This window comes from Epinephelus fuscoguttatus, linkage group LG19 (genome assembly GCF_011397635.1).
Source record: "Epinephelus fuscoguttatus linkage group LG19, E.fuscoguttatus.final_Chr_v1".
Lineage (NCBI taxonomy): Eukaryota > Metazoa > Chordata > Actinopteri > Perciformes > Serranidae > Epinephelus > Epinephelus fuscoguttatus.
Genome location: NC_064770.1, coordinates 12,652,308 through 12,672,053, shown reverse-complemented (window position 1 = coordinate 12,672,053; position 19,746 = coordinate 12,652,308). Strand labels below are relative to the sequence as shown.

General features: G+C 41.6%; 1 protein-coding gene across 1 annotated transcript in view; it reads left to right on the top strand.

Moving 5' to 3' along the window:
* Positions 1-8,106: 8,106 nt before the first annotated feature.
* Positions 8,107-19,746, top strand: part of shank1 (SH3 and multiple ankyrin repeat domains 1) — a 99,176-nt gene continuing 87,536 nt past the window's right edge. Inside the window, exon 1 of the mRNA XM_049561711.1 lies at positions 8,107-8,493. The gene's annotated coding sequence lies outside the window, so the exon portion shown is untranslated. The remainder of the gene's footprint in view (positions 8,494-19,746) is intronic.

The window sequence follows — 19,746 nt, the reverse complement described above, 5'->3', positions numbered from 1 at the left end:
ACATTAATGTGACACAATCAGGCCTGCAGAACAAACAACACTAATATTTTTGCAAAAGGTTCTTCAAACTGAGCGTGATCATCAGTAGAATCTCGCATGCAAAGTGAGAAACACAAAATCACCAAGAAACTCATCAACAGATGCCACAAGTTTATTTCCCAGCTCCGCTCTACCCATGTCTCTGTCACGAGACATAAAAGTAAAAATAAACACCTCAAGTAATAAATTAAAGTCAGTTCTTTTTTTCCTTCGATACTGATTATTGTAAAATTAGTCTTGAATTTAATTCTCAGTGTCATTAAAAAGTCCTTAAAAGTCTTAAACCTGATTTGCCTTAAGCTGTAGGAACCCTGTGTAAAGCCTGTTGATTTGATAGGTTAAGACATCCGTTACATTACTTGTACTACCTCTCAAGCCTGTGCTATATGATGTCATTCCTAATGGCATACTTTTCTTTTCTATATAATTATGCGCCTCATAATTAAACACCTCACTCTATCATCATTATATTCAGATTAGAGCTTCAATTGATGATTGCTTTTATTATTGATTAACCTACTGATTAGTTTCTTGATTATGTGTGTGTTGTCACACGAAGTAGTGAAAAGTGCTGTATAATTTCCTTTAAGTTGCTTGTTTTATACGACAGCTGTTCAAAATCCCAAAGATAATCAGCTTATTATGGATATTATATTATTATGAAACTATTAAATGGTGAAAAGTAACTAAGAATATTTATTCAATTAATGTGCTTAAATACAATTTTGAGATACTTGTACCTCAGTAATTTAATTTTTCACTGCTTTGTGCTTATACTACTCTACATTTCAGACGTAAATACACTTTTCACTTCACTACATTTATTTGACAGCTGCAGTTAGTTCATCCATCGGCATAATCCAGTTATATGTATGATTCTAAAATGGCCGTTGTGAGTACTTTTACTTTTGGTACTTTAAGGCTTGTGCTTGCAACGGAGCATATCCAAACTGTGGTATTGCTACTTTTGCCCCTGTTAGAGACATTCAGATGGGGCTTCCACAGGTCCTTGAAATCCTTGAAAGTTTGTGCATTTGAGAAAAAAAAAAGTTTTGAAAATAGATACTCAAATAGACATGGGTCATTAAAAAGTGCTTTAATTTATATATTTTGTGCAAGAACATATATATATATATTCGCTGACTTATTAGCTATATATATATATATATATATACATATACATATATATGCTCTTTATATATGCTTACTAGTAATAATTCTCAGTGTTGTAACTAATTTACCTTGATCCATGTTTGAAACTGTGCTGTGTTGGGTCCTTGATTTGAGAAAACTGGCCTATGAAGTCCTTGAAAGCTCCTTGAATTTGATGTTTAAGAATTTGTGGGTATGTCCACCACAGCATACAGTCAGAGGAACAAGATATGGTCCTGACATCATTGTTCGAAGCTACAGTCAAGTGTGCAGAGGAAGTTGTTTACTGTCAGTTCAGATTTACTCTGTCCGCCTCTGTTTAACTTCATATTCTCTCTCCTCCCATTCTAATGTATTCATGTGGTTGATTTCAAAGCTCGGGGCGAATGTTCATCCTCCTGGTTTAGTGCTCAGCCTTTACCTCCTTCCTCTCTACCTGTCCTTTCATCCTACTCAGCCAGTGTTTGTGTTCTTTCCCTCTTCTCCTCATCTCCTGCAGCATATGACCCACTTCTGCCTTTCTTTCTAGCTCTCAGTAGCAGTGGAGCAGTTAATTCTGATGCCAAGTATAACAGTTTTCTCATAATGAGGACAGAAAGAGAAGGAGAGATTATCCCTTATTGTAGTTAGGGAGAGGGTGGATGGTGAAGTTAAAAGGACAGAACAACCAGGAGAAAGTAGGGGAGAAAAACTGACGAATATTAATATTTAAACCTAGTGTTTTTCAGCTATCATAACAGAGTACACAGGTTTATTCGGCTGCGATTCACACACTTATTAAGCAAACATTCGTTTTACTTTGGTTGCAGCAATAATCAGAATGTGACTCCTTCAGTTTTATCTCCTCTAAAGCGGTGGTAGAAAGGACCATTTACTTAGAACCAACTGGTTCTGTGGTAAAAGGTCCCCTGTGACTGATAATTATAAATGATGTTATCAAATTGTTTTTGTAAGCAGGATTTAATGTTTCAGCTGGTCAATGTGGAGCTGAAGTACTTAGCATACATTGTGTAAATTTAGCCCACTGATTCCCAACCTAGGGGTGGGGCCCATCTAAAAGGTCACAAGATAAATCTGAGGGGTCATGACATTATTAATGAGGACATTTTCTAAGCAGGTGGGGGTTTCTGGCACAACTTCACCTACTTGCAAGTTGCATAGAGACAGGAAAGAAGTGGAAAGAGGTCAAAACTCCAGCAACACTTAATAGGGTAAAGAAAAACTACTGTAAGACCAACATGTTTTGGCTTGTGACCCTCATCAGGTTCATCATGAAACATAATGCAAACAATATTTAACAAGGATAGGCATGAAGCAGGGGGAAAACAACAACAACAACAACAACTCATGTCCCTTATTGGACACTCGCCTTGCCTATCTGCCCATCAGGGACAGCAATTGGCCTGAAGCCACATGACCATAGACCTAACCCACCTTTGTAATTACGCCACTTATTCTTTTCCCTGCTTCATTCCTATCTTATTTAAATTTTGTTTGTAGTATATTTCATGATGACATTGATGAAGGCCATATACTGAAATGCCTTGGTGTTACAATGAAGTTCTTCTGTATATTACAAATGTTGCATTTTACCTCATCATCATGCACGTTTATTGCCTTAAAATTCTAATAATGTAGTAACAACCTTCAGATTAATATGCTGGAATAAAGCATAGAATATTTCCCTCTGAAATGTTAAGTAATATGAAATTAATTAAATGGAAATAATCAAGTCAAGTACAATACCTTGAGAGAACTGCACTAATACAATTCCTGAGTAAATGTACTTAGTGACTGTCTTTCCCTGCTTTTAACCTCTTTTACTGCATGTAGCATTGTTTTAAAGAAAATACAACAGAATTCCATTTTGTGCAACATGAAATATTTTTTCAACTGCGCTGGTTTTTCGACATATTTAATTCATTAAATCACCACCCTACTCTCTCCTTGTCTTGTGTACATCACAATTCCATTAAACTCTAACTACATGTATGCATGTAGCCACTTGCCTCCATGTTCCTCATATTCAGGACTCTGGGGATAATAATCTGTCATGTGAGCGCTGCACGGCAGCAGCAGCAGCAGCAGCCCTGTGAAATGGCTGACAGTGTTGAGTTGCTGTTGGATTTTGTTCTGGAGTGGTTGAACCACTGTCAGCAGCAGTAGAGCAGTCGCCCTTGCGGTGGAGGAGCAAAGAAACACAAACGTTCTGTAACCCTGAGACACAATCTTTGTCTGGGAGGAGAGAGCTTTAGAAAGGTGCACTGGCAATGCACATTATTTCCCAGGTGACAAGTGGCAGAGGCTGCAAATGACTGGCTACTGGCTGAGGTGTCAGTGCATTAGTGTAAATTATGACTGTAACAAAATCCTGTGTGTGTGACAGAGGGGGCTGAATAAACACGTCAGCTGCACAAGCAGGGATATTGTTCTTATCATTATTATGGCTATCTTTCTTTATTAAGTCTGACTGTCTGCTATTAAGGCAACTCCCTCCTCTTCGTGTACAAGCCACAGTTGCTTGTGTGGTTTTGATGAAGCACAGCAATCCTTTTTAGCTTACTGCAAGCGCTTGCTTGCTCTCATCCAATTAATAGTGTCAGTCCAGCTTGAGCCTGACGAACAAAACCTGTTAAACACTCCCTCTGATACATACAGACTCAATCAGTCAAAGCAGCAGCGCTGGCAGTTGCAGGCTGACTAATCAATGCAAACCTAATTTAAAGAAACCAATAGATCAGATGGTGTAATACTTTTAATACTGTGTGAGAAAGTTACCTCCGCATGAGTCACCGACTGAGTGAAGAGGTGGACAGCCCCCGCTGTGCAAGGTTTCATTTCATTCACATCAGTTTCTGAATGCACAGCTTGGAGCTAATGGATGTAATGCTAATGAGTGAAAATACAGTGAAGGCTGGTAATGTTTATACTTATTAGGACCACTTCAAGAGCTGAGATGTCAGGGTTTGCCTGTCACCCTGACCTTTGCTTTGAAGCACAGACTGCCTCACCATGCCTGTGATATGATTCCATGGCATGGCATTTGCTTCACTCAAGTTCAAGACCCCTCCCAGTGATATCAAGTTTTTAACCTTATGAACATGTCCATATGGTGTTTTTATATGCTACAAGACATATCATGAGCAAACTAAGCAGTCAACATCATGGCTGAGCATTTTTGCCTTGGAACTGCAGTATACCAATGACAAAAACACGGATTCAGACTTCCAGGGTTTGTTGCTTCACAAACTCAAGGAACCAATCGCGTCAACTTGTGAAACAAAGGCTATCAGAGGAGAAGCAGGTGAAGCTACTGTTGGTGTTTTGCAAGTTAGGTTTCACTTTCATTCCAACTTGACATTAGCAACACATTAGCTGTTTGCTAACATAGCCAAGCCAAAAGCTAATATTATCTGTTACCGTTTGAGGTGAGCAGTTATGCTTGAGCTGCAGGACAGTGGGTAAAGGGCAGTACTAATTTGCATGCTAATTGAGGCAAAGGTATAGATTTAAATCTTACTATATAATGAGGAAAACTCTGTCTCTAGGTGTGTCTGTGTGTCTGTTCCACATTTTTCTCCTCACTGACTTGATCAATCCATGTGAAATTTGGCACAGTGGTAGAGGGTCATGGGAGGATGCAAATATTACATCAATTGGCCAAAGGGGGGCGCAATCAATTGAAATTGCAAACTTTGAATGGGCTTATCTCATGCCCCATATGTCATAGAGACATGAAACTTTGCACAGAGATGCCTGTCCTCATGAAGAACAAATTTGCCCCAAGAACCCATAACTTCCGGTTATATAGATTTTCTGCCATTTCGAATTTTTTGAAAAACACTTCAAATCGATCTCTTCCTAGGAAGTTTGACCGATCTGCATGAAACTCAGTGAACATAATCTAGGGACCAATATCTAAAGTTCCCTCTTGGCAAAAGTTGGAAAACTTACTAAAACTGAGCTTCTATAAGGCGTGGCTCATCACGTAAATGTGCATAACATCTCAAGGGTTTCACCGATCACCACGCAACTTTGTAGGCACATGACCTCACATAATCTGAGGAGCAAACAAAATGGGGGCGCTAGAGAGCTAATTTCTTATGTAGGCCTAACCGGCATATCGATTTTTACTAAACTTGGTAGATATGTAGAACAGGACGCCTCAAGGTGACTGGAGAAACTCTAATTGGCAACTGGGTGGCGCTATAACAACAGAAAAATGCTTAAAAATGGCTAAAATGCGACCGATCGCTGTGGCTCCCCCTGTGGCCGAATGTTGTTTTGGTTTTTTTAATTTTTGATGTGACTAAGTCATGGTATGGTATGCTGTACATAATCACGGAAACTGTCAGTGTGTCATTCTGTCAGTCAGTTATTTTGTCTGTCCCACATTTTCACTGACGTGGTCAATCTATGTGAAACTGCATATAGGCTTTGAGGATTGGCATAGGTAGAAGGTGACAAAGCTACCAATGGGTATGGAGTAGTCAAATTTATTTTAAGGCATGAAGGGATTTCTGGCAGAAAAAAACATCATCAATGCCGGGACAGGAACTTTAAAAGATCTCTTCACATTATTCAGAGCATATCTATGATTCAGTGATTGTCTGCACGTGGCTCTCAACATGGAGGTGGCTAGCAGCTAATGGTGCTAGCAGCGTGAACATTGCTAACAACAGCAACAGTGCTGGCAGGGCTAACTTGTTAACCAGGAGGAACCTGAACTTCTGCAGCTTTGCTGTCCCAATATCAGTGGTAACAGCAGTAACTGCAGAGTGGCGGTGATAGCCAGTGGGATGCACACATGTACTAACATGAGCTGCTGGAAAACAACAAAAAAACAGAGAAGCTCGGATTTCAACCTGCACAGAGGTTCTGTTACTTCATTCTCTGCTCAGGACACCATTACACCACTATATCTGTGCATATCAGACAATTGTTAGCAGCTGTATTAATGCTCTGAATGTCACATAGAACTCCTTTATCATGTAAAACATGCAGTATGGTATAATGTTTAATGTTCCAGCTGTTAGATTGTGACATTTCTCTAGTTTGTTTTTTTCTTTTAGAGAATTGAATACTGAGGCCTGTAGTAAATTTGACACTGCTGGACATTTGTCATTCTTCTAATGTCCATAGACCAAACATTAAACCTATTTATCAAAAAAAATATTGTCAGATAAATCAATAAAGATCAAATTGTCAGCTGCAGCCCTAATAATGTCAGCCCACTGAATTATAGCTTGTGCACGTTTATTAGACTTAAAGGCAACATTTCAATCCAACAGTCTTTGTTAGGAAAATGAAAAATGCAACATGACAAATGGTGTGAAAACAAATAAAACAGCACCATAGTACAAGATAGATACTAGACTTCCTAGAAATATTGTTTTGTTAGAGGAGAGAGGAATACACAAACAGGGAAAATGTAACTGCTGTATCACAGCTATGGGATGACCTGCATGATCAAGTACACCAGCACAATTCTGGAAAAGGTTTCAGCAGACTAAAAATCATGTAAGCAATTTTGGATGTCGGGAAAATAAGGCAAGGTGTGAAAGAAATGCTGATCAGAATGCACACTGAGACAGGGAAAATGAATCCAAAAAGGTTTCTGTTAGAGGAGCCATTTTTCAGAGTCTAATAATAATATTTTCATAATGTAAGAGTGTGAAACAGCCTGATGCAGGAGAGCTTGCCCTGTTAGATTCATTGCTGGATTCGGAACCAGTGATATTTCATCAACATTTGACATGCAGCACAGCAGTCGTCAACATCAACTGTAACCAGACGGTTTCCTGCCGGGGGAATTGATCCAACAGATGTTTTTTTAGGGGGTAGGTCTGGGGCTCTGGGATCTCACTTGAATATCCACGAGCTTCTGACTAACAAGGCAGCAGGCAGTACAGACGTTATAGTGATCTGACTGCTGAAAAACATGTTGTCACTGCTTCTATGCACAACCATGATGACCCCCCCCCCCCCCCCCCCAGCCCCACCTTCCTCTTCACCCCCATCTATTAAAGGGGTGTTAGCTCATCAAAGCCATGAGGCGACTTTGACATGCTTCACTCATCACTGATTGGTATAATGGACTTGATTTCTACTTGCTATTCAGTTCAGCTCGTCAGTAGAAGGCTCCCTCTCCACCCACAGTCCTCTCCTCCATCAACCCCCTCTACGTATGGTAATAAGCATTGCAGCAGTGGCTTCCCTCATCCTCTTTTACACATCTCTTTCATTCCTAATTCATATTTCTGTGTGTGTGTGTGTGTGTGTGTGTGAGACAGAGAGAGAATACACATATTGGCTGCACTGCTGCAGATTGCGCTGCTCTCTATCTTTGATTTGGATATAATCGTTGGATTATGGAAAGAATCCCTTAAAAATGATAAATTTTGCTCTAATTGATGAGTGTGGTTTTGTTGTTGATATTGCGTGGTAATTATTGGATAATCTTTTGTGTGTGTGTGTGTGTGTGTGTGTGTGTGTGTGTGTGTGTGTGTGTGTGTGCTTGGTGTATGTATCTCCGCACCGTTGGGTGGATCCCACTGTGTTCTATGGTGCTTTCAGCTCTGTGAGACAGGGGAAAAAAACACAGAGTTTTTCACAGCTAAGAGTCTAACTCCAAAACATCAAAGACACACAGAGAGGGAGAGAGATAAAGGGAGGGAGGGGTATGCCCTGTATCCGGGTAATGATGGAGGAGAGAGATGGAGGGAGGAGGAGGAGGAGGAGGAGGAGGAGGGGGGGGGGCAAAAGACAGAGAGAGAGAGAGAGAGAGAGAGAGAGGTATGGGAGGGGGGTGAGGGAGAGAAAGCAACCAACCAGTGTAAGGAGAGAGAGAGAAGAGAGAGAGGGATGTGAACATGCTGGAGGGAGGGAGGAGGGGAGGATAGCAAGCGAGGGATGGGGAGCTTGCCGGACTGAGCGGATAGAAGTGTTACTACAGAGCTGCTGCTGCTGGAGGACGGGCTGGGAGCCGAGGATAATGCTCCATCCCTCAGCGTACAGCAGCACGCCGGACACCTTGTAATTTCTCGTGGCGGCGGCGGCAGCGGCTGTGGAGGAGGAGGAGGGTCTTCATTGTTGCAGCAGTGATTGTCTTTTCTTTTTCTTTTTTCTACCCCCTTTAACCACAGTCTTTTTCATCATCTTCCTGCTCGCCCCTCCTCACTCCTTATTCCTCTGCAACTGGCAACTGCTGGGCTCCCCCCTCCCCTCCTCCTCTCTTTTCTACTTCTGTCCCTTTTTTCCAGAGGAGGGATTTCTGTATTTCATCAGGGATTGTAGAAAACAGTAAGAATGTTTTCTGTCTTTTCTGCTTTTTCTGTTTTCTCTCACGGAGACATGCATGAAGATGGAGGGGGGTTGCATGGCAAAGCAGAGGAGAATATGATTATATGTTTGTGGAGGGATAGCGTTGGAGTCAAAAGGGTGTATGTGTGTGTGCAGCAGGGGGTGGGAGGGGGTTTGCATGTTCAAGTTTACTGCATTGATGTAACACATGAACTCTCTCACATGGCAGGAAAATCCCAGCGTTGTTAAGGTTAAGATCTGCAGCAATTGCACAGAATAAACACTTGAAATGAAAAAAAAAAGCAAGAAAAGCAAATGGATCTTTGAATGGATCCGCTGAGGGGACGCACAGACACAAGGAAGGCAAACCAAGCAGTGTTTGGCAGTGGATTACTCCTTGATGCCAGAAGATAAATACTCCACCTCGGGTTTACAGAGAGGCAGCAGAAGAGGGGACAAGAGAGGAAGTGGGTAAATAAAAAGAGCAGGAGGTAGCAGTGGAGGGACACAGATTTGTAGATGTGGCATGACAGAAGCAGACAATGTATGTAGCACCATCAATAAAAATAGAGATACAGGTATGAGAGATATGAGCTCTTGGATTTAGCATGTCAAATTGATAATCCCTCCCACATACATTTCCATGCATGCCAAGGGTTACTGATGATCTGGTGCACAGCTCATATTAAACAGCTAACCAGTGCATAAAATCACCCACTAAATCACACTTTGGCTTCCCTGACATATTGACTGTAGCATGTAAGGCAAGGCATGGATGGATGAACATAGACACAGATGCACCTCAGCATTAAAACTGTGTGGACTGATGCGCTCAGGAGCACATAGAGTAAATGTTTTGCCATGCATTAAAACAGCAGATGAATTTCATAGCGGATGTTCAGACTGCTGTCTTCTCACTTGAGCGGCTGCCTCTACAAGAAAAGGGTCACCCTGCCAGCAGGGAACATGTGTTTGCTTTGCCCCTGTCATTATCTCACCACCTGAGTTGAGTCTATCTATAGATGCCTTTGTCTCCACTGAACACAGCCCTCAAGAAGGTGACGGCGGGTCACTTTACAGGGCACATATAATTGCACACAAGCTGCTTCTGTATTTCAGAGTGTTGCACGGAGCGGCTAAGAGGGTTTCAGTATAATGTGGCAGAATTGGAAGTTAAACTGCGAATAACTTGTCGGAGGCGTTTGAGCGCAGAAGACATGGCTGTGTGTTCAGTTTTGGTTTCACAGAGGCTTGGACAATGGCGTACGGCGGGCACATCGCCCACACACACAGTCATAGTAACTCACACATGCTATTCATGCTCTGTATGTGATGTGTCGCCTCAGGGACATGGAGGTAGAGGATGGCAGAGCGGATCATGAGAGAAGACAGCCAGCATTACACACCATGAGGGCAATTTGTAGCAGTGGAAACTTCTAACGCCGCCATCAGTTCATTAATGGTGGATTTGGAGAAGCGTAGAGTCTGTATTGATGTATAAAAGTGAAGTGCTTTTGACAATGTGTAGTGATTACTCTGTTAAGCATTGGTGCAGATGCATGAGTCAGTCTTTGCTTTGAGTGGTGCTCTAAGTTGAAACACACTCATCATATACTGATGTCAAGCAGTCGCCAAACGCTGACTTTTTGCTACCAGCTCTCCATGGCTCAGTTTTTTGCACATGTTGTATGAAAGCAGTGTAACCAGTTTCACATTTATTCTGCATTAATTTTGTAGTTTCTAAGGCATAGATTGCTGATGGAGGCTGGAGTAAAGATCGACTGAACTGCCTTACCAGGGGTTTTTTACTCGTCTTGCTTTTGTATACCTTTGAGAGCTTTATTTATTCCTTTTTAACACACAATTTTGCAATCCAGTTGCCACAATAAATGTTGGCAATGTACGTTTCTGCAAACCATGGTACCATATGTAACCTTTTATGCGTTATTATAGATCGTGCATAACACTTCATGAGGTCATGTTTAGGCACAAAAAACACTTGGCTATGAAAGGAAAAGATCATGTTCTGGCTTAAAATACATGGATATGATGGCAGTGTCTCGCTTAAAAGCAACCAGTTTTGTTGTTTGTTGGTCACAAAAAAAGGCTTGACAGCTGTCTTACCTAGGTGTCATGCCATCCACCATCCCCTCCACCTCTTGATGACAGTCAGCTCATACACAATCCGAACTATGTCACTTGAGAAACATTGGTATGATAACAAACAACGTATCTGTGCCTGCAAAAATCTACAATGCCAACATCTTTGTGAAAGGGGTCAAGACCAACATTGTTTACCTCTTGTCTAAATTTCCATTGTGAGGTATGAAACAGTTCATGTTGTGTTTCATGATACATGAGCGTAGTTATCGTCACCTTGTTCGTTGCTACACGTCTTTAGAACATCCCTATCCTGCACCATTTTACCAGCATCAGTAGCCAGTCCAGTTATGCAAGGAGGAAAATTCACAAAATGTAGTATAAAGGCTACCTTATGGTTTAAACATCCAGTTGAAGTCAACCACAGCGGCACAACGTCAGCTAGCCAGATCATTTTTACCATTTGACCTGGAAAAACTTCTCTCACATTTTTTTCTGGTGGAAAGTAAGAAAGGAAATTTGACTTTTGGAGTCTACACCTGGTTTATGTCGTCTTATGTGCCTCATCAAGAGGCAACCTGTCAATGAATTAATTTGTTTGATAAAACCTTCACTATAACCCAGTATGATGCTGAACGTCGAGCTTTTCATGTCGCCAGTCCGCAGGCTGGTCAGATTGTTACACTGTTTGATGCCTTTGAATGATAGCTGAACCAGACGAAACTCAGCATCAAACTGGAGTCTGTCAGTGTGATGACGTTCAGAGGTTCGACCCAGTTTAGCCGAGTCCAGATCTGTTTTGTTTGACTCCCTGGGAGCTCAATTAATTTGGCCTGTGAAAGTGAAGTTGATCTGGTTCAACAGGCCGATGCAGCTGCTGTCGAGTGTTGATTAACTGACTGTCATGTCATTTGTACTTCCGATGTTGTTCTGGCACAAAATGAGTCAAGGTCCAGCACACAGCCATGATTTGCCACCCGAGCAGATGAATTAGCATTCAGCCCACGTTATCAGAAAAATACCATTAATTCCTTCTTGGTTGGAAAGTGTTATGGAACGCCACACTTTAGTTCCACTACAGACACAGAGGACGCATCACACAGTTGACATTTCCACCTGTGCAGTTCCCTCTTTGGGGATCAGGGGACCGTAGTCTCTTCTCGCCACTCATTCAATTCAACAAAGCTGGGAAAAAAGACAATGTATCAGGACACTAGGGCAGAGCTTACCTGTCCAGAAGAGGAAAAACAGGCCTTGACGAACATACGTGTTGATTAACTGGAATTAATTGGATTATTTTAACCAACCGTTTATTCAGACTCATCGTCAACAGGGGAAGGAGAGACAGGAGGTAAATGCTGTGTCTTTTGGACTGATTATCCCTCTGTTCACCTGCTGCTATGTTGACAACTTGTCCATTGTTAGCTCTTTATTTTCTCTGCAGTTTTGTGCCTGTATACTCCTGTTATATTTGCCCAAGTGCAGGGAGCAGAGCTTAACTTTCTTTGCAATATTTGCTACGCTGCTCAGGCAGGGGGGATGTAGTTCAAAACTCCAGATTTAGCCATCTCGTTTACTCTCTCACTCCTTTCTCTTTCTTTTTCCTATATCTCACTCATTCCTTCTCCCTCTCTTGCCGGCGGTAGACGACTGATCTGGGACAGACAGGCCTCCCATGCGCTCTGTCCTACTTCAGCGTTGTCCTCTCTCTTGTTTCTCCTTAGTCCTCTTCCTCTTTCGTTTACCTCTATCCACCTCGATCTCTTAGCGAGCTGCTCTGTCTCAGTCTCTATTAATCATTTCAGTGTCTGCAACTGCTTCATCATACCAGAATGATGGTTCTGTCTGGTGTTAATAGGCTGTCAGGGTGTTTGGGAGACAGAGGTGCCATCATTACCAACAGTGCATTTTTCTCTACCTGGTGTGATGTAGAAAATTGATGCCATTAAAACATTTCGCCTTTGATTCGAAGGGAGGTGCGTTTAGGAGTAAATGTAGCTCCAGAGTGTTTGTATGAGTGAGAGCACAAAATCACCCATCGGCCACGGTAATCCAACTTCCTGGTTAGCAGACTTGTAAAATTCAGTTGATATCATGATGACTCTTCTCTTGATTGTCTTGGAGTGTCTGCAGACGCTGATCTTTTTATAGTGCAGTGATGGCTGTCACTTCTCTGCAAAGTAGAGCTCAAACAATATGGCCAGTATCATGGTTTGATATTGGCTTATCACAGAGATGTGTGTGTGTATGTTGGCAGATATGCAAATAGAAATTGCAGCACAGAACTGTTTTATGCTACAGTTCAATGTTTTTAGGGTTAAGGTTAATATGTCATTACTGCATTAGTTATTATTCATAATGTTTTAATTTCCACTGAAGTTTACTGACATGTTTAGCTATTACTGTCATCTTTGCTAGTAATTGTTTTACTGTAAAATATCCTGCATTATGCTACCCTGTATTGGTCACAGTAATAACCAAATTTAGGAAAGGTCATTGAAAGTATTTGTGTTAAAACAGGAGAAAGAGTCTACAGCCACACATTACCTCTGTGAGGCTTTACGCATGCACAGCAGTGCTTTGATTTAAATGCTTATGTCTGCATGCTAACATGCCCACAGAGACAATGCTTACATGCTGATGTGAAGCAGTTATTTTTACCATGTTCACCATCTTAGTTTAACATGTTAGCATTCCAGCTTTTGCTAATTAGCACTGAATAGCTGGGCAGAGGTGGACAGCTGAGGCTGATGGAAAGAAATGTTGTTCCTCATGCAGGTATTTGGTCAAAGTATGACCTTATGAGAGCGCTAAACATCAGAGGATCACCAAAGTTATTAGAATTCCCACCGTCTGTGCCAAGTATCATGGCAATCCTTTTGAGGAGTGTGGAGTTATGGCACTCTGAACCACGAGAAAAATCCAGGGGATCTCCAAAGTCATTAAGCATACATCGTTAGGGAATTTCATGACAAACCTCCCAGTAATTTGATGATGATGTTTTTAATCTGGACTAAAATGGTGGACTGGCTGGAGAAACTACTTTAATTTCCATAGAGCCATGTCACTAGCATGGCTAATTAGAATTTTAAATATTATATAGTTTTTTGGATACGGGCATATTCATATCAGTTATGACTGATTCATACTGTGCCGGAGAATGATTGCTGCTCTTCTCTACTCCCCCACCTCTTAGCTTTCACATCACTATGTTCCATCCTGGGTATACTTGTGTCATCATCTACTGAACAGCTATTTATGTTGTCACTACAGCGTAGAAGAGCACGAATTGCAAGATTCCAAGCCTGTACAATAAAGTCAACCTTCACAGTATGCCTACTATGGTTTATATTTTGGAAACGAATTCAAGAACGACCCTTTCACCTGCCTTCCTACTTTATCACCCATGGCCGTGCGGTTCAGAGGATGAGACCAGTGGGTGTGTAGATTTTGGAGAAGCCCAGGGCGTTACTAGTGCCAGCACTAGTAATAGTAATAGGACTAATAGCAGTCCACGTCTGTGTTTGAATACAGTCGCTTTTTACACCTGATGCAAACCTTACCCAAGTACACATAAACTGCTCAAAACCACCTTTTCAAGTGGACTTGAGGATGGATCGACAAACCGTGCCCGGGTACAGTTCACACTAATCAAACAAACTGAACTTTATGGTCAAGCACACTGGGATCCAGGTCCAGGTCACTGACGTGAAAGCCTCCTTTCTGTCAATATTGTTATGAGATCAGCCCCATAAGTTCACAAATCAATACAACTCTAATGCTACTAACAGAACAAAATGACACAAAGTGATATATATGGGATCACATGAAGTATAACAGACATTTTATTCTTAAGCCAATTTCCAAATTACTCCAAATGATCAAAGGGAGACACTGCAACTTACTTAATCAAAGAAAGTTGTGTTTTTTTGTGGTGGATGACATGTTTTTTTCAGTGTACTTGCTAAAAGAGCACAGATATGAATCCTCCCCTTTAAGTGTTTTAGTTGGTACATCCATAAGTGTGTGTATTTTGTCCCAGAGGAAACGATGCCCAGCCAGGCTTTGGTTCCCAAGGGGATATCCCCTCCCATTACCATCTCTCTCTCATGCACACACACACACACACACACACACACGCTTTCTCATTGCATCTCTGTCGTTTATCTCTAATGCTATGTTGCTATGTCCCCTTTTCTCCTATCTCGTCTCCTCACAAACAGATCACATCTGTCCCGTTGCAAAGACTCCATTCATGGTAATTAGAGGGGAGGCTGGGGGGGTTCGGAGGGGGGGACTCCGAGAGCTCTGGCCAGACTCCTCCATGCATCATGAATTCACTCTCAGTTTATTAGGGCTAATTGCGCCATTGAGAGGCAGAGAGGGGTGGTAGAGGGGGAATTTTGAGTTCTCCCCACAGTCACCGCTGCATCATCAAAGTGGAGTTGCTATATTTAGCAGCAGCAGATGCATGGCAGCAGTGGAGCAGTGCTGGCCCGGGATGATGTTCAGAGTGTAGGGTGGGGTGTGATTTGTGTGCGCGTGTGTTTGTGCAGAATTGAAGGCAGTAGCATAAGCATCAGCTGCAGAATCTAATGCTGCATTCAGGTCCTGTGGGAGATATGAGTCTCTTACTTGAAAGCACTCTTCATTTCTGGTTTCAGGTGGTAAATACAATCTGGAAATGTGTGCATTTAGACCATTAGTCTTAGAATTTTTACTTTGAATCATTGATTTTTAAATGCTATGGTAGGTGTATTTGCAATGTAATGATTCATTCGCTGTTAAAATCTCCACAAAAGCTCAATTCTTGATTCTTTTTGTGACCTTAAATGAGTTCAAACATAAACACTTCCTTTTTTGCTGGAAATCCTGTATTTGTTCGCACTGTTATTCCCATATGCCTTGAAAGCAGCACTACAGGCTGATATGATCGTGAGCAGCATTCAAAGAGTATCCAACCAAAGCGAGTGTTTCATGTTCTTTTATCTGTGAGAGGCTCATTTGATTCAAACCAAACAGATCTGTCTAAGCTGTAGAAGGCATTGTGCCATATATTGAAGTTACATCATTTATGAGTAGTATGTGATCTGTTTTGGCACTCTCAAATAGATATTCATGAAGATTCTTGCAAATCAAAGCCTCTTTGTCGTGATCCACATCATTTCATCAATATTAAGATCTCAGAGTGTTTCAGTCAGTAGTTAAAGTGGTCCTTATGCTAAAATTGATGTCAGCTAGCTTGTCGGTTCAGTCCAGGACCTTTGTGGTGTTGTTGTGATTTCTGCTGATGTTACTGTCACTGTGTGTGACTCGGCGCTTTGTGAAACTCAAATTGGTGTCAGGTTTGCTGCTTGTGATTGAAAGGTGTCGCGCTGCATTTCTTTGTTTTTGTCACAGAGCAAACCCTGTTGGGAAATAGCTGCAGCTGATGGAAAATGCAGTCTGCGGGGATTAGCTTTTGACTCTACATTTTCTAATGTAGCAATTAGCTTTGACATTACAAAAACAATTTATGGTTTCTTCTTTCCCTCTCTCTGCATTCTCATTAAAAAAACAGTATTGCGCCTCAATTTCTTTGTGCATCTCAGCAAAAAGAAAAAAAAAAAAAGAACGAGGCCTAATTCAGTTCACCTCCGCTGAGCTGCAGTCCTCTGCTTCCATATTCTTTTTCAAACAGCAACCGATCTGTCATCAGGATGCAATGTGTTATTTCTGGTTTTCATGCTGATTCTCCCTCTCTGCTTGCCTCCTCCTCCACCAATGAACTTGTCATGGACAGAAGTGTGTGTTGGTGTATGAGCATGCACCTTATCTGCCTGTTTATGTGTGTCACTTTGCACCAGCAGTAGGCAGCAGTGGGTGTTTTAAAGTTTATGCGAGATGATGAATCGGCGATGTTCAGGCCAGGGAAGATTTGGGTGTCTTGCTGCATTAATAATGGAAGCACAGCTGGCAGTATTTATAGTAACAGTAGAAGGGGGCTGTGGCAGCATGAATGGGAGGTGATATATGAGATACAGTACATCCTGCCAGCTCGCTTGGACATCAGACAGTGTGAGTTCCCTCACGGTACGCAGTGCTGGATGTGAAATTGGCTGACAGAAGGGGGGATCTGATGGCATGTGCACAGACACAATTGCATGCTCAGACTTACAGTGTGCATAAATTTACACACAATGTAACACATCCTCTGATCTCTGCAAAGTTCAGGTGTTTATCAAAGGAGGAGAACTAAAAGAAAAAGTGCCGCTGATAATCAGAAAGTTCTTGAGATTGTCAGGAGGAGAATGAGTAGAGGAGGGAGAGAAGAAGAAGTAGACACAAGCTGGAAATGGAGGGAGGAACAAATGGATAGAGGCAAAGGAGATATAGCCTTTTGAGACGTTTGATCTGAAGCCATATTGATTGGCCTACATAGCATAGATTAAAACTGTGAACATGTAATGGCTTCCCCCCTCTGCGGTTGGACTTTGTGAAGTCTGATTGAATCTGTGGCTCACAGTCGTTCGGCTCCTCGGCTTCTTTTGTTACTTATCTGTCACTTAAAGGCAGATAACAAGAAACACAGATGACAGTCGCACATCCAAAGTGGCCCAGTTCCAGTGGATTATTGGAATGGAGGACATGGAGGTGAACCTACTTTTTGTGCAAGACAGCAGGGATGTAAAGCAATAAAGAACAGTGATATCATGCAACAACAACTGTACGTCCCATGACGTGTGTGACCTCAGCTCTGTGATCAGTCTTGAAAGAAGAACTTGCATCCTTTACTTAAAAGGTTACTTCAGTATTTTTCAACTTGGACCCTATTTTCCAGTGATTTGGTGTCTAAGTGACTAATGGGACAACAATTATTCATCTTTCCACTGTTTCAACAATCACCAGCTCTGGTTTTGTTGAAATAAACCCTTAATTCACCCAGTTAGATGTGAAAATGTGCTGGCTCTACGCATACTAAAATAAATGGAGTTTGGCAGGTTTTGCGATGTTGATTTCAGGGCTGTATCTGGCTAAACAAAAGGACCTTACTCTTGAACGAAAAGATCTATTTTTGCATTGATTCTTTCCATAATGTTTTCAGACACTTAAAATGACAATCTGAGCCTGTCAATGGCAAAAAAAAACACTTTTAGTGGACGTAATTTGACAGCGTGCCATTGCCCTGAGTGGCTACATTGCTGCCTATTTGCAGCTGCTGACTGCAGCCCTTTCACTCAATACTGGACCAATTACAAAAATTGTTGTTCCCATCAGTCATTTACACACTAAAACATGGGAAAATAGGATCAGGTTGAAAATACAAAAGTTACCCCTTAAGTAAAGAGATACATCTATGTAAAAATACTAATTAAAGCCCTACATTTAAAAACGTATTTAAGTAGAGGTACACAGTTATTATTAGTCAACTGTGCCTAAAGTATCATAAGTAAGAGCCCCTCTAAAAGGAACTATTTGGTTGTAGAATATGGCTTTTTTGATGGTGTTGTAATTATTTTTACTGATGCATTAATGTGTAAGTAGCCTTTTAATCAGTGAGCATTGATCTACTCTATATACACTGATACACTGTTTATCAGTTTAATCTGCAAAATCTCCAGTCTCATGAACGTTTCTGTATATAATTTACATCCTATCCTAGTTAGAATACTTTAAATCAATCTGTTAAGAAAAGTATAAAAAAAATCTTCTGCAAAATAACTAACAACTACAGCTGCAGTGGAATAAAAAAGTACAGTGTAATTGCCTCTGAAAGTATAAAGAAGCAAAAAACAGATATACGCTACTAAAGCACAAGCGTCTCAACCTAATTAAATACAGTACTTGAGTAAATATACTCAGTTACTTTCCGTCGCTGAATGTTTTAATGTCAGCTCAGTGTTGACCGTTAACTGGCATATCTTTAGTCTGTATAAAAGATTCCCATCCCCAAGATTTGCTAAGTATAGAGTGGGGGAAAGAAGTGTTTAAGTGATGTGTCTATTTGGGATGCTGTATCTGTCTGAGGAAATAGATTTTCCATTCAAAAGCCTTGAAACGTGAAACCACAGATCCTGCTGGAAGAAGTGCTGATTCAGCTGCTGCTGAACCGCAGGGAGCTCAAAAACTGCCTTCACTTGGTCAAACAAGGCTTTCTCAAACCATGACAGCTCTGTCCTGCTTTTGGCCCTCTGCTCGTTCCACCTCATTTTGTTAGACAGTGTATGAGTGAATCATGGCTCTCATCATGTCTACTGGTTCAAGGTGTTTAATTCCAACCATCACATAAAAAAAATTGGCTTCTTTTTTTTTTTTGTCAGAGCTGCATGCTCATCACAACTCCAGCTTCGGTCAACTCCCAGCGGGTCAGGATCAAAACTTGCATTGCGCCAGCTCTGCTGACGGTCGGTTCTTTCTGACAGCACTTCAAAGGACGTTGTTCTGAGGAAAGAAGCAAAACAGAGGCTCTTGTGAATGTGAACCAGTGAGACATGTGGAGTTCGACGGGTGATTTGCTTCCTGTTGGCCAGTAGAAAACAAAAAGGGACGACCTGGAGGTTGCCACATGGTCAGGCTCCCATTTGGCGCCTGCAGCCATGAAACAGCATCCACCTTTAATATTTCACAGCCCCTCGTATGTTCAGGCAGTCTCCTCCCCTACAGCTACTCCCGTTGTGGCTTATTTATTCATGAGTGCCCCATGCGCTGCCAACTAATAGTCCCAACTTGGCCCTCAGTATGGCCCTAGATAAGCAGCAAGTGGGTCCTGCCACTCTGAGCCGAGCCACCACTTCAGCTCCTCAGCCAGACAAGAGCGATGAGTCCGTGTGATTTAGGATATTACTCAGCTCTCTGAAATACGCAGCATATGTAGCTGCTTGCAGAAAACAAGTAAAGAATCTGAGCAGTCCCACAGAGATTTTGTGGCGATGACAAATAAAGTTGATTAATTAGCAGGCTATTTGAATGTGATCTCGGCTCTCTGGATCCCCAGCTGATTGACTGTCTTCATCTCTTCTGTGGAGAATAGAGAAGCTTTAACAAACTCTGTGGCCTCTCGAATGCAAGCAGGGAAATACTGTTTATGCTTGTACAAGACAATTAGTCTGTTAATCAAGTAGACACTTGACAGAAAAATAATCAACAACTATTTCAATCCCCTTTTTAAAGCAA